This window comes from Poromitra crassiceps (assembly GCF_964638095.1).
Source record: "Poromitra crassiceps genome assembly, chromosome: 1".
Taxonomy (NCBI): domain Eukaryota; kingdom Metazoa; phylum Chordata; class Actinopteri; order Beryciformes; family Melamphaidae; genus Poromitra; species Poromitra crassiceps.
The window spans coordinates 119,412,899-119,423,354 of NC_139623.1; positions in this window are offsets into that span (position 1 = coordinate 119,412,899).

Genomic DNA, 10,456 nt, shown 5'->3' on the forward strand with positions numbered 1-10,456 from the left:
TTGCATTTTACTGTATTGACTGTTTTTACATTTAGGGAGATACTGTGTGATACTGGGTTATGTTGTGTTATGTGGATATTCATGCCTGAGTGCGAGCAACTGTAACTTGTCCCAATTTCCCCCCGGGGATCATTAAAGTCTTTCTAATTCTGATTCTGATTCTGATTTCCACCGCTGGTATCAGCGCGGCCCCGCCCAGCTCGTCTCGCTTTTTTGTCTCATTCCACCAATCAAAAACGTGGACAGCCCGGGTTGAGTCGGGGTTGAGTCGTGCTAGTTTTGGTCCCTGCTTTGTTGAGGTGCAGCGCTGTGAACCCGGTACCATACCGTGACGTGAAACACTGCAGACGACTGATTGGTCAGGCAGAATCGTATTGACTGTATCTACTGTCAATGCTGGATACCAGTTTAGTGGGGCTTACCTTCTCTTCTGTTCTGTTAATGTTATTTCCATCAGTCTTTTGTGTTGCTGCCGTCGGCTCTGGTGAAATACAATCGATCTCCTTGCTCAGCTTTAACATGCGGTGGTTTTCAATTGTTTTGAGAGAGAAAAAGTCTGCTCCTCGGGAACCCCTTTGTAGTTGGCTCCGCTAGGCCGCAGGCGGGGGTTTAGTAAAGCCGCAGTCTTGCCTGGTGAGAGGCCGCCGGGGTAGAGGCTTCCTTTCTCCCTGTAGCACAACTCCCGTCCCCTGCGCAGTGCATGCATGTGAGTTTGAGTAACAACAAAGTGATATCCATTCTCCTGGCCGATTGCCACATGTGCCCATGTACACTGTAGGTCATTTAGAGGCACCAGTATTTCATAAACAGTTTAAAAGTTCTGTGTATGGATTTAATTTTAACGTTATACGTTATAGCCTACTTCGGCTATGGGCGGAGGGCAGATATGCGGTCGCTATGATGACCAGTACCCTATACTACGAAGCTATCTTAACAGACCCGCGATCTGTCACTTTGATCTGGTTTGACTGAACACGATCAAAGCTATCTAGTTTAACGATACTACGACGCTGGTTTTCTACTCGATAACTGAAGCTGGATTTATCTGGGATCTGCCTGTGCACGCGCACGTTTTTCGCTCGTGCACAGGCGCGCGTCCACGCGAAAGAGGTGCGCTAGCCAATCACATTATGAACAGCTGAGTTGATCCACGCCCACACCCATTTCCACACCCATTTCCTCGTTCAATGAAAGAGCAGTGTGATCAGAGTTTTAGCGGATATTTAAAGGTCCCATTCCATGCAAAAGCTGTTTTTACTTGTAAATGCATATATACTGCTGTCAGCCCTCCCTGTAATGAGTGGTCACAACCTCAGAACTGCCACAGTTGGATTTGTCCCTATCCAGCTTCCCCCTGCAGTCTCCTTCAAGCCACACCCCCAAACGCTCTGTTTCCCAGACGGGGTATCGGGACGTCACAAGCTTCCTCACGCATACTGCGCGGGTCTCTCTCACACAAGCTACCTGCACCATTTTGTCTATAGCCACAAAATTAACACTTCTAGCTAGAGCGACGCCAACTGTACGTGATCCAGCAACTGCGGAGGTGCATTCGGTAAGTCTAGGCATTTTGAGATGTCCTCTTTAGCGTAGCAACGTTAAGTTAGCAATAGCGTTAGTTGTGGACACAACCTAGCGTGCTGGTCCACAGACGCTAATCTGATTGGCCACTGGGAGCCTGGGGCGGGCTCTCCCTCAGCGGCCAATGGGAACTGTTAGTTCTGAATATATTATAGAAACAGACCATTCTTGGGACGCAACGAGATGAGGAAGTGACAACTCCGTCACAACAAACGGGGTTGCTATATTTTCGACAAATTAATCCAGAATCATGTTTTATGGACCAGAGACACACGTTTTTAAGAGGTTACAGCTGCACAAATTGGGACCTTTAATGTATCCGCGATTTAATGTCAGAATGAAAACCTGCGTTGGATATAGTCTGCTGAAGGGCTGTCTAAAGCAGCAGCTTGTATTCACATCAGTCATTTGATTTACTTTGATCAGCGATTTCTGTCTCCTACAGCAGCAACAAATGTAAATGTGTAATCTCAGTCTATACATTTCCACAATCTGTAAGCCTATTTAGACCATAGATTTAGAAACGCATGCTCAATGAATAATGATCTCTATCACTCATTATGTGTGTGGTTGCACTGATCGAATAATTCATATATAAAATAGCCTAGTATAAAGCCTAATAGCCTAATATAAAAGAGAAAACTGCTGAACTGAATTGAGACGATGCGGGCATAGTTTTCATTGATAAAAACTAGCCTATTTTTGCTCATATATTGGCATACAGCCTACAGGACACAGTTCCAGCTGAAACATGCAAGAGTAGCCTGCATATTTAGTATTGGGGCTATCCCATATTTATCCCATATCTAAATTATAGGCTTTTCTGGCATGTAGGAGAATATCACCCTCACTCCATTTGAGACTCCGTTCATGATATGCGCCGCGGTGATTAATAGTGATCATATTTCTCCACGCATCGTTGAGCTGTTAAGACATAAAGTGGTAAGTAGGCTTAATTTAATTATGTAGCCTACAGAGCCACGAATGTTTTCCTTGTTCTATTCTCAGTTGACTGCAATCTATTTTTCATATGGCGATCTTATATGAATGGTGAGTGACTCCAGAGAGCCGATTATATGGGTCTGTCATGGATTTTGATCTTATCCTCTGAAGCTAACCTGGTCGGGACCAGGTTAGCTTTGCAGCGTGAGTTGCCATGGTGATTAGAAGTTAACTTGCTTTGTAGTATGGCTAAACCAGGTTCAAACTCAAACTTACTCGGATAAGGCATTAATCTAGCTACGTAGTACAGGCCCCTGGTGTGGGCGGAGGCGAGTAAACTTGCTATGGAAACAGAATCTATATCAAGTAGGGACGAGTAAGACCAGGTCGAGTAGAGCTGTAGGCTACTGTGCTGTTATATGTGGTGGAAATGAGCCATAAGGCAAGGCCAGACATGTTGACCACATGGTGGCACTCTAGCAACTTTACATTTTGGCCTATAACCTCTGAACTGTATGTGCAACAATCAAAATTCCATTTCCCCTCGATTCCTCGGTTCATTCTGCATAGATCCATATAGGCCCCAGCCATTTACGCCCACAAGATTTTCCTTCATTTTTTATTTTGTCCAAAACATTTTTGTTTGCTACTACAAAAAATGATGTCCAATCTGCACCAAATCACGACACACAGCATGTGTGGATTGTCTTGCACTAAACTAGCAGTTTTTGGGTAGTCCACACTGTTTTCATATCAATTTCCAAAGTTTCATGAGTGGGGCCTATTTCACAAAAATTGTCATAAGATGTAGGTATGTATTCTGAGCTATAACAAAATTTGTGTAATTTTGCCTATAGGGGGGTGCTATAGCAACATTTAAAATGCCAAGAGTTTCTTGGCATTTGAAATGTTGCTATAGCCTGTGGCCTGTCACATTTTTATCATCTCCTCCTACACCGTTTGTCCGATGACCATTCTGCAATCTGTAATTCTCCATTTTAAAAGACCATTAATAACTCAGTAGATCAGGAACACAATTCCTCAATTGCTGGATTCTTTGGGCCAAGTCACATTTTTCCATATAGGCCACTCCCATTTCCACCCACAAGTTTTTCCCACCACTTTGAATTTTGTCCAAAACAGTTTATTCCACTTTTTCTTTACTGACTGACCCAAGGAACATCACTGTGGGAGACAACATGTTTACCATTGGCTTGTTTTATTGTGTTTATTAGGGATTTGAAAGCAGCCATATGAAAAGATAAATATATAAACATCATATAAAATGTTGTAAACAAGAGTTTAACTGGACACATACCCAATTCCATTCGACCCATTCAAACCACAGAATATTTCAGCACCATTTGTGATTCGTGTGTTTGTGCATGCGTGTGCACTTGTGTGTTGGTGTGTGAATAAATTGCACTCTTAAATGACCACAGTATGACCACAAGATGGCAGCATTGCCTTTAGTTCTGCAGAAGTTTTACTCTGAGTAACAAAGGTTTCAGACCACTGCTCTAGTTGTGTCTTTGTTTATCATTATTAGATGTTCAAGCTTTGCCCAATCCTATAGTAAAATAAATCATGAATTAAGTGGTTAACTAGTAGAAACCAATACCACAAACTGCTGTCAGTTGCATGTGTTTTTAGCAGTGGAGTTGGCTGTGGATCTGTTGCTATGGGTTACATCCAGTGCTGGCCAGTAACTTAGTTATTTTATTACTTTCCCAGTAAGTAGTAGTGTAAGGGATTACAATTTGAAAAACATAATTATATTACAATCCAAGTAACTTCAACGATTCTTTTTTTGTCCTATAGGGCTGTCCAAACAAGTTCATTTCGTCTAACTAAAGTTAACTAAATATTGTTCATATGAAAAGACTAGTTGTATTTTGTTGTCAATACCTGACAGTTTTGACTGCTGCTTCCTGCAATCTTCATCAGAGCAGTCGAAACTGTCAGGTATTGACAACAAAATACAACTAGTCTTTTCATTAAGTTTCCTATAGGGCCGGCAGTGGTTCTTTGTCCTATAGGGCCGGCAGTGGTTTGTCCTATTGGACTGGCAGTGGCAAATAAATAAAAAGTTTGCAGTTTGGCTGATTGCCTGCTCCTGTAAGGTACTCTAGCTTCATTGTATCATTAGTTCCCTTTCAAACAACCTCATGGACAATCACCTCAACCCAGAGACAAGTCTTCTGTCTGGGATCACTTTCAAACAACCTCATGGACATCTGTCTTCTGTCTGTGATCACTTTCCCCTTGCTAAACTCTGTAGCAACACAAAAGACAAATGCCATTTCCCTCTCCCTCTCAGGGAACGCTGCATGTTTGGAGCCCCTGCAGAATGTGTCTATCCAGCACAAATCATCTATTAGGAAAACACTGCTGCATGGCCAACCACAAGCATCCAGGCAATTCTCTTGGTTGTCAAAATGCTCCCTCTCTCTTTCTCTGTCCCCCTAGTCTCTCTTTCTCTCTCTCTCTCTCCCCTCTCTCTTTCTCTGTCCCCCTAGTCTCTCTCTCTTTCTCTCTCTCTCTCTCTCTCTCCCCTCTCTCTTTCTCTGTCCCCTTAGTCTCTCTCTCTCTCTCTCTCTCCCCTCTCTCTTTCTCTGTCCCCCTAGTCTCTCTCTCCCCCTCTCTCTGTCTGTCTCTCTCGCTTCCCCCTCTCTCTGTATGTCCCCCTAGTTTCTCTCTCTCTCTCTCTCTCTCTCTCTCTCTCTCTCTCTCTCTCTCTCTCTCTCTCTCTCTCTCTATCCCCTCCCTCTCTCTTTCTCTGTCTGTCCCGTAGTCTCTCTCTCCCTCCTCTCTGTCTGTCTGTCTGTCTGACTCTCTCTCTCTCTCTCTCCCCCTCCCTCTTCTCAGAGAGCAGTAGCAGATGGGGAGGCCAGTGTCAGCATTTCCAGTTGGATCAGCTGACTGATATGCATCCCCTGTTTCCGCTCCTGTGTGTGTGTGTGTGTGTGTGTGTGCGTGTGTGTGCGCACGGGCGTGTGTGTTTGTGTTTGTGTGTGTGTGTGTGTGTGTGTGTGCGTGTGTGTGTGTGTGTGTGTGTGTGTTTGCTTGTGTGGAAGAGAAAAGTGAAGGGAATAGCATGCATACAGTAATGTTGACAAAGCATCTCTGTTTTCATGATGAGGCCACCAGAACAGGATGAGAAACGGAAAGAGATGATGGGACAGCGAGACATACAGACTGTAGGTAGAGCAGATAGAAAGAGAGATGATGGGACAGAGAAACAGACTGTAGGTAGAGCAGATAGAAAGAGAGATGACGGGACAGAGAAACAGACTGTAGGTAGAGCAGATAGAAAGAGAGATGATGGGACAGCGAGACATACAGACTGTAGGTAGAGCAGATAGAAAGAGAGATGATGGGACAGAGAAACAGACTGTAGGTAGAGCAGATAGAAAGAGAGATGATGGGACAGAGAAACAGACTGTAGGTAGAGCAGATAGAAAGAGAGATGATGGGACAGAGAAACAGACTGTAGGTAGAGCAGATAGAAAGAGAGATGATGGGACAGAGAAACAGACTGTAAGTAGAGCAGATAGAAAGAGAGATGATGGGACAGAGAAACAGACTGTAGGTAGAGCAGATAGAAAGAGAGATGATGGGACAGAGAAACAGACTGTAGGTAGAGCAGATAGAAAGAGAGATGATGGGACAGAGAAACAGACTGTAGGTAGAGCAGATAGAAAGAGAGATGATGGGACAGAGAAACAGACTGTAGGTAGAGCAGATAGAAAGAGAGATGATGGGACAGAGAAACAGACTGTAGGCAGGGCCGTAACCAGGGTCCCGAAATAGGGGAGGTCCAGCAAGTGGAAAAAATTTTGAGTTTCCCCCCCCCCTTTTTTTGCCATATTTAGAGTAATATATCATTTTAAATCAACATTAGGATTATACTGTTGTGATGTCATTATTCAGTATATTCTCTTTCATGTCACCACCTGCTCAGCTCTCCTGTCAACATAATTGTAACTAACAAACACAAACTGTTTTAGCCAAATTCATATCAAAATGACACCTACAAACACAGGTACACAACCCAAGCCGTACACAACACACAAAGTCATCATCGATAATAAAAAAAACATACAGAGGGACATTTATTTATTCCTGATAGGAACGATTGAAAAATAAAATAAAATATATTATGTTGTTTTTAACTTTACACCACCTCTTTTTGTTACTTATTGGGTCATGAAACTGAAACCATGCATATAGCCACCTGCATACCTGACTTCGGGAGCTTGGCAATTGGCATCATGCATGATTAGCCAGTAGCATCCCAACGTGTCACACAGGTAACATTACTTAAGAGACAGACTAGACACTTACTTTCTTGGTTGTTGCTTAAAAATCTGTCAGTGTCACTCACTGTCTGTCGTTCCCTCGCTCACTGTCTCGCAGCTCGCTCACCTTCAATTATCTCGCCAGGCAGACAGACAGTCATCACTCACCACCATGCTGCTGCTCTCTCGGAATCAAGTTACCATGGACGCGGCGTCAGATGACTTCCTGCCTGACCTGCCTTTCGTTTCAAAATAAAAGCGATCTCGTGTTTTTCATGCTTTTCCATGCAGATTGTTTTATAAAAATAAAAAAATATATATATATATATTAGGGGAGGTCCGGACCTCCCCGTCCTCATAGCTAGTTACGGCCATGACTGTAGGTAGAGCAGATAGAAAGAGAGATGATGGGACAGAGAAACAGGCTGTAGGTAGAGCAGATAGAAAGAGAGATGATGGGACAGAGAAACAGACTGTAAGTAGAGCAGATAGAAAGAGAGATGATGGGACAGAGAAACAGACTGTAGGTAGAGCAGATAGAAAGAGAGATGATGGGACAGAGAAACAGACTGTAAGTAGAGCAGATAGAAAGAGAGATGATGGGACAGAGAAACAGACTGTAGGTAGAGCAGATAGAAAGAGAGATGATGGGACAGAGAAACAGACTGTAAGTAGAGCAGATAGAAAGAGAGATGATGGGACAGAAAAAACAGACTGTAGGTAGAGCAGATATAAAGAGAGATGATGGGACAGAGAAACAGACTGTAGGTAGAGCAGATAGAAAGAGAGATGATGGGACAGAGAAACAGGCTGTAGGTAGAGCAGATAGAAAGAGAGATGATGGGACAGAGAAACAGACTGTAAGTAGAGCAGATAGAAAGAGAGATGATGGGACAGAGAAACAGACTGTAAGTAGAGCAGATAGAAAGAGAGATGATGGGACAGAGAAACAGACTGTAGATAGAGCAGATAGAAAGAGAGATGATGGGACAGAGAAACAGACTGTAAGTAGAGCAGATAGAAAGAGAGATGATGGGACAGAGAAACAGACTGTAGGTAGAGCAGATAGAAAGAGAGATGATGGGACAGCGAGACATACAGACTGTAGGTAGGGCAGATAGAAAGAGAGATGATGGGACAGAGAAACAGACTGTAGGTAGAGCAGATAGAAAGAGAGATGATGGGACAGAGAAACAGAGGTAGAGCAGATAGAAAGAGAGATGATGGGACAGAGAAACAGAGGTAGAGCAGATAGAAAGAGAGATGATGGGACAGAGAAACAGAGATAGAGCAGATAGAAAGAGAGATGATGGGACAGAGAAACAGAGGTAGAGCAGATAGAAAGAGAGATGATGGGACAGAGAAACAGAGGTAGAGCAGATAGAAAGAGAGATGACGGGACAGAGAAACAGACTGTAGGTAGAGCAGATAGAAAGAGAGATGATGGGACAGAGAAACAGACTGTAGGTAGAGCAGATAGAAAGAGAGATGACGGGACAGAGAAACAGACTGTAGGTAGAGCAGATAGAAAGAGAGATGATGGGACAGCGAGACATACAGACTGTAGGTAGAGCAGATAGAAAGAGAGATGATGGGACAGAGAAACAGACTGTAGGTAGAGCAGATAGAAAGAGAGATGATGGGACAGAGAAACAGACTGTAGGTAGAGCAGATAGAAAGAGAGATGATGGGACAGAGAAACAGACTGTAGGTAGAGCAGATAGAAAGAGAGATGATGGGACAGAGAAACAGACTGTAAGTAGAGCAGATAGAAAGAGAGATGATGGGACAGAGAAACAGACTGTAGGTAGAGCAGATAGAAAGAGAGATGATGGGACAGAGAAACAGACTGTAAGTAGAGCAGATAGAAAGAGAGATGATGGGACAGAGAAACAGACTGTAGGTAGAGCAGATAGAAAGAGAGATGATGGGACAGAGAAACAGACTGTAAGTAGAGCAGATAGAAAGAGAGATGATGGGACAGAGAAACAGACTGTAGGTAGAGCAGATAGAAAGAGAGATGATGGGACAGAGAAACAGACTGTAAGTAGAGCAGATAGAAAGAGAGATGATGGGACAGAGAAACAGACTGTAAGTAGAGCAGATAGAAAGAGAGATGATGGGACAGAGAAACAGACTGTAAGTAGAGCAGATAGAAAGAGAGATGATGGGACAGAGAAACAGACTGTAAGTAGAGCAGATAGAAAGAGAGATGATGGGACAGAGAAACAGACTGTAAGTAGAGCAGATAGAAAGAGAGATGATGGGACAGAGAAACAGACTGTAGATAGAGCAGATAGAAAGAGAGATGATGGGACAGAGAAACAGACTGTAGGTAGAGCAGATATAAAGAGAGATGATGGGACAGAGAAACAGACTGTAGGTAGAGCAGATAGAAAGAGAGATGATGGGACAGAGAAACAGACTGTAGATAGAGCAGATAGAAAGAGAGATGATGGGACAGAGAAACAGACTGTAAGTAGAGCAGATAGAAAGAGAGATGATGGGACAGAGAAACAGACTGTAAGTAGAGCAGATAGAAAGAGAGATGATGGGACAGCGAGACATACAGACTGTAGGTAGAGCAGATAGAAAGAGAGATGATGGGACAGAGAAACAGACTGTAGGTTGAGCAGATAGAAAGAGAGATGACGGGACAGAGAAACAGACTGTAGGTAGAGCAGATAGAAAGAGAGATGATGGGACAGAGAAACAGAGGTAGAGCAGATAGAAAGAGAGATGACGGGACAGAGAAACAGACTGTAGGTAGAGCAGATAGAAAGAGAGATGATGGGACAGAGAAACAGACTGTAGGTAGAGCAGATAGAAAGAGAGATGTTGGGACAGAGAAACAGACTGTAGGTAGAGCAGATAGAAAGAGAGATGATGGGACAGAGAAACAGACTGTAGGTAGAGCAGATAGAAAGAGAGATGATGGGACAGAGAAACAGACTGTAAGTAGAGCAGATAGAAAGAGAGATGATGGGACAGAGAAACAGACTGTAGGTAGAGCAGATAGAAAGAGAGATGTTGGGACAGAGAAACAGACTGTAAGTAGAGCAGATAGAAAGAGAGATGATGGGACAGAGAAACAGACTGTAGGTAGAGCAGATAGAAAGAGAGATGATGGGACAGAGAAACAGACTGTAGGTAGAGCAGATAGAAAGAGAGATGTTGGGACAGAGAAACAGACTGTAGGTAGAGCAGATAGAAAGAGAGATGATGGGACAGAGAAACAGACTGTAGGTAGAGCAGATAGAAAGAGAGATGATGGGACAGAGAAACAGACTGTAGGTAGAGCAGATAGAAAGAGAGATGATGGGACAGAGAAACAGACTGTAGGTAGAGCAGATAGAAAGAGAGATGATGGGACAGAGAAACAGACTGTAGGTAGAGCAGATAGAAAGAGAGATGTTGGGACAGAGAAACAGACTGTAGGTAGAGCAGATAGAAAGAGAGATGTTGGGACAGAGAAACAGACTGTAAGTAGAGCAGATAGAAAGAGAGATGATGGGACAGAGAAACAGACTGTAGGTAGAGCAGATAGAAAGAGAGATGTTGGGACAGAGAAACAGACTGTAAGTAGAGCAGATAGAAAGAGAGATGATGGGACAGAGAAACAGACTGTAGGT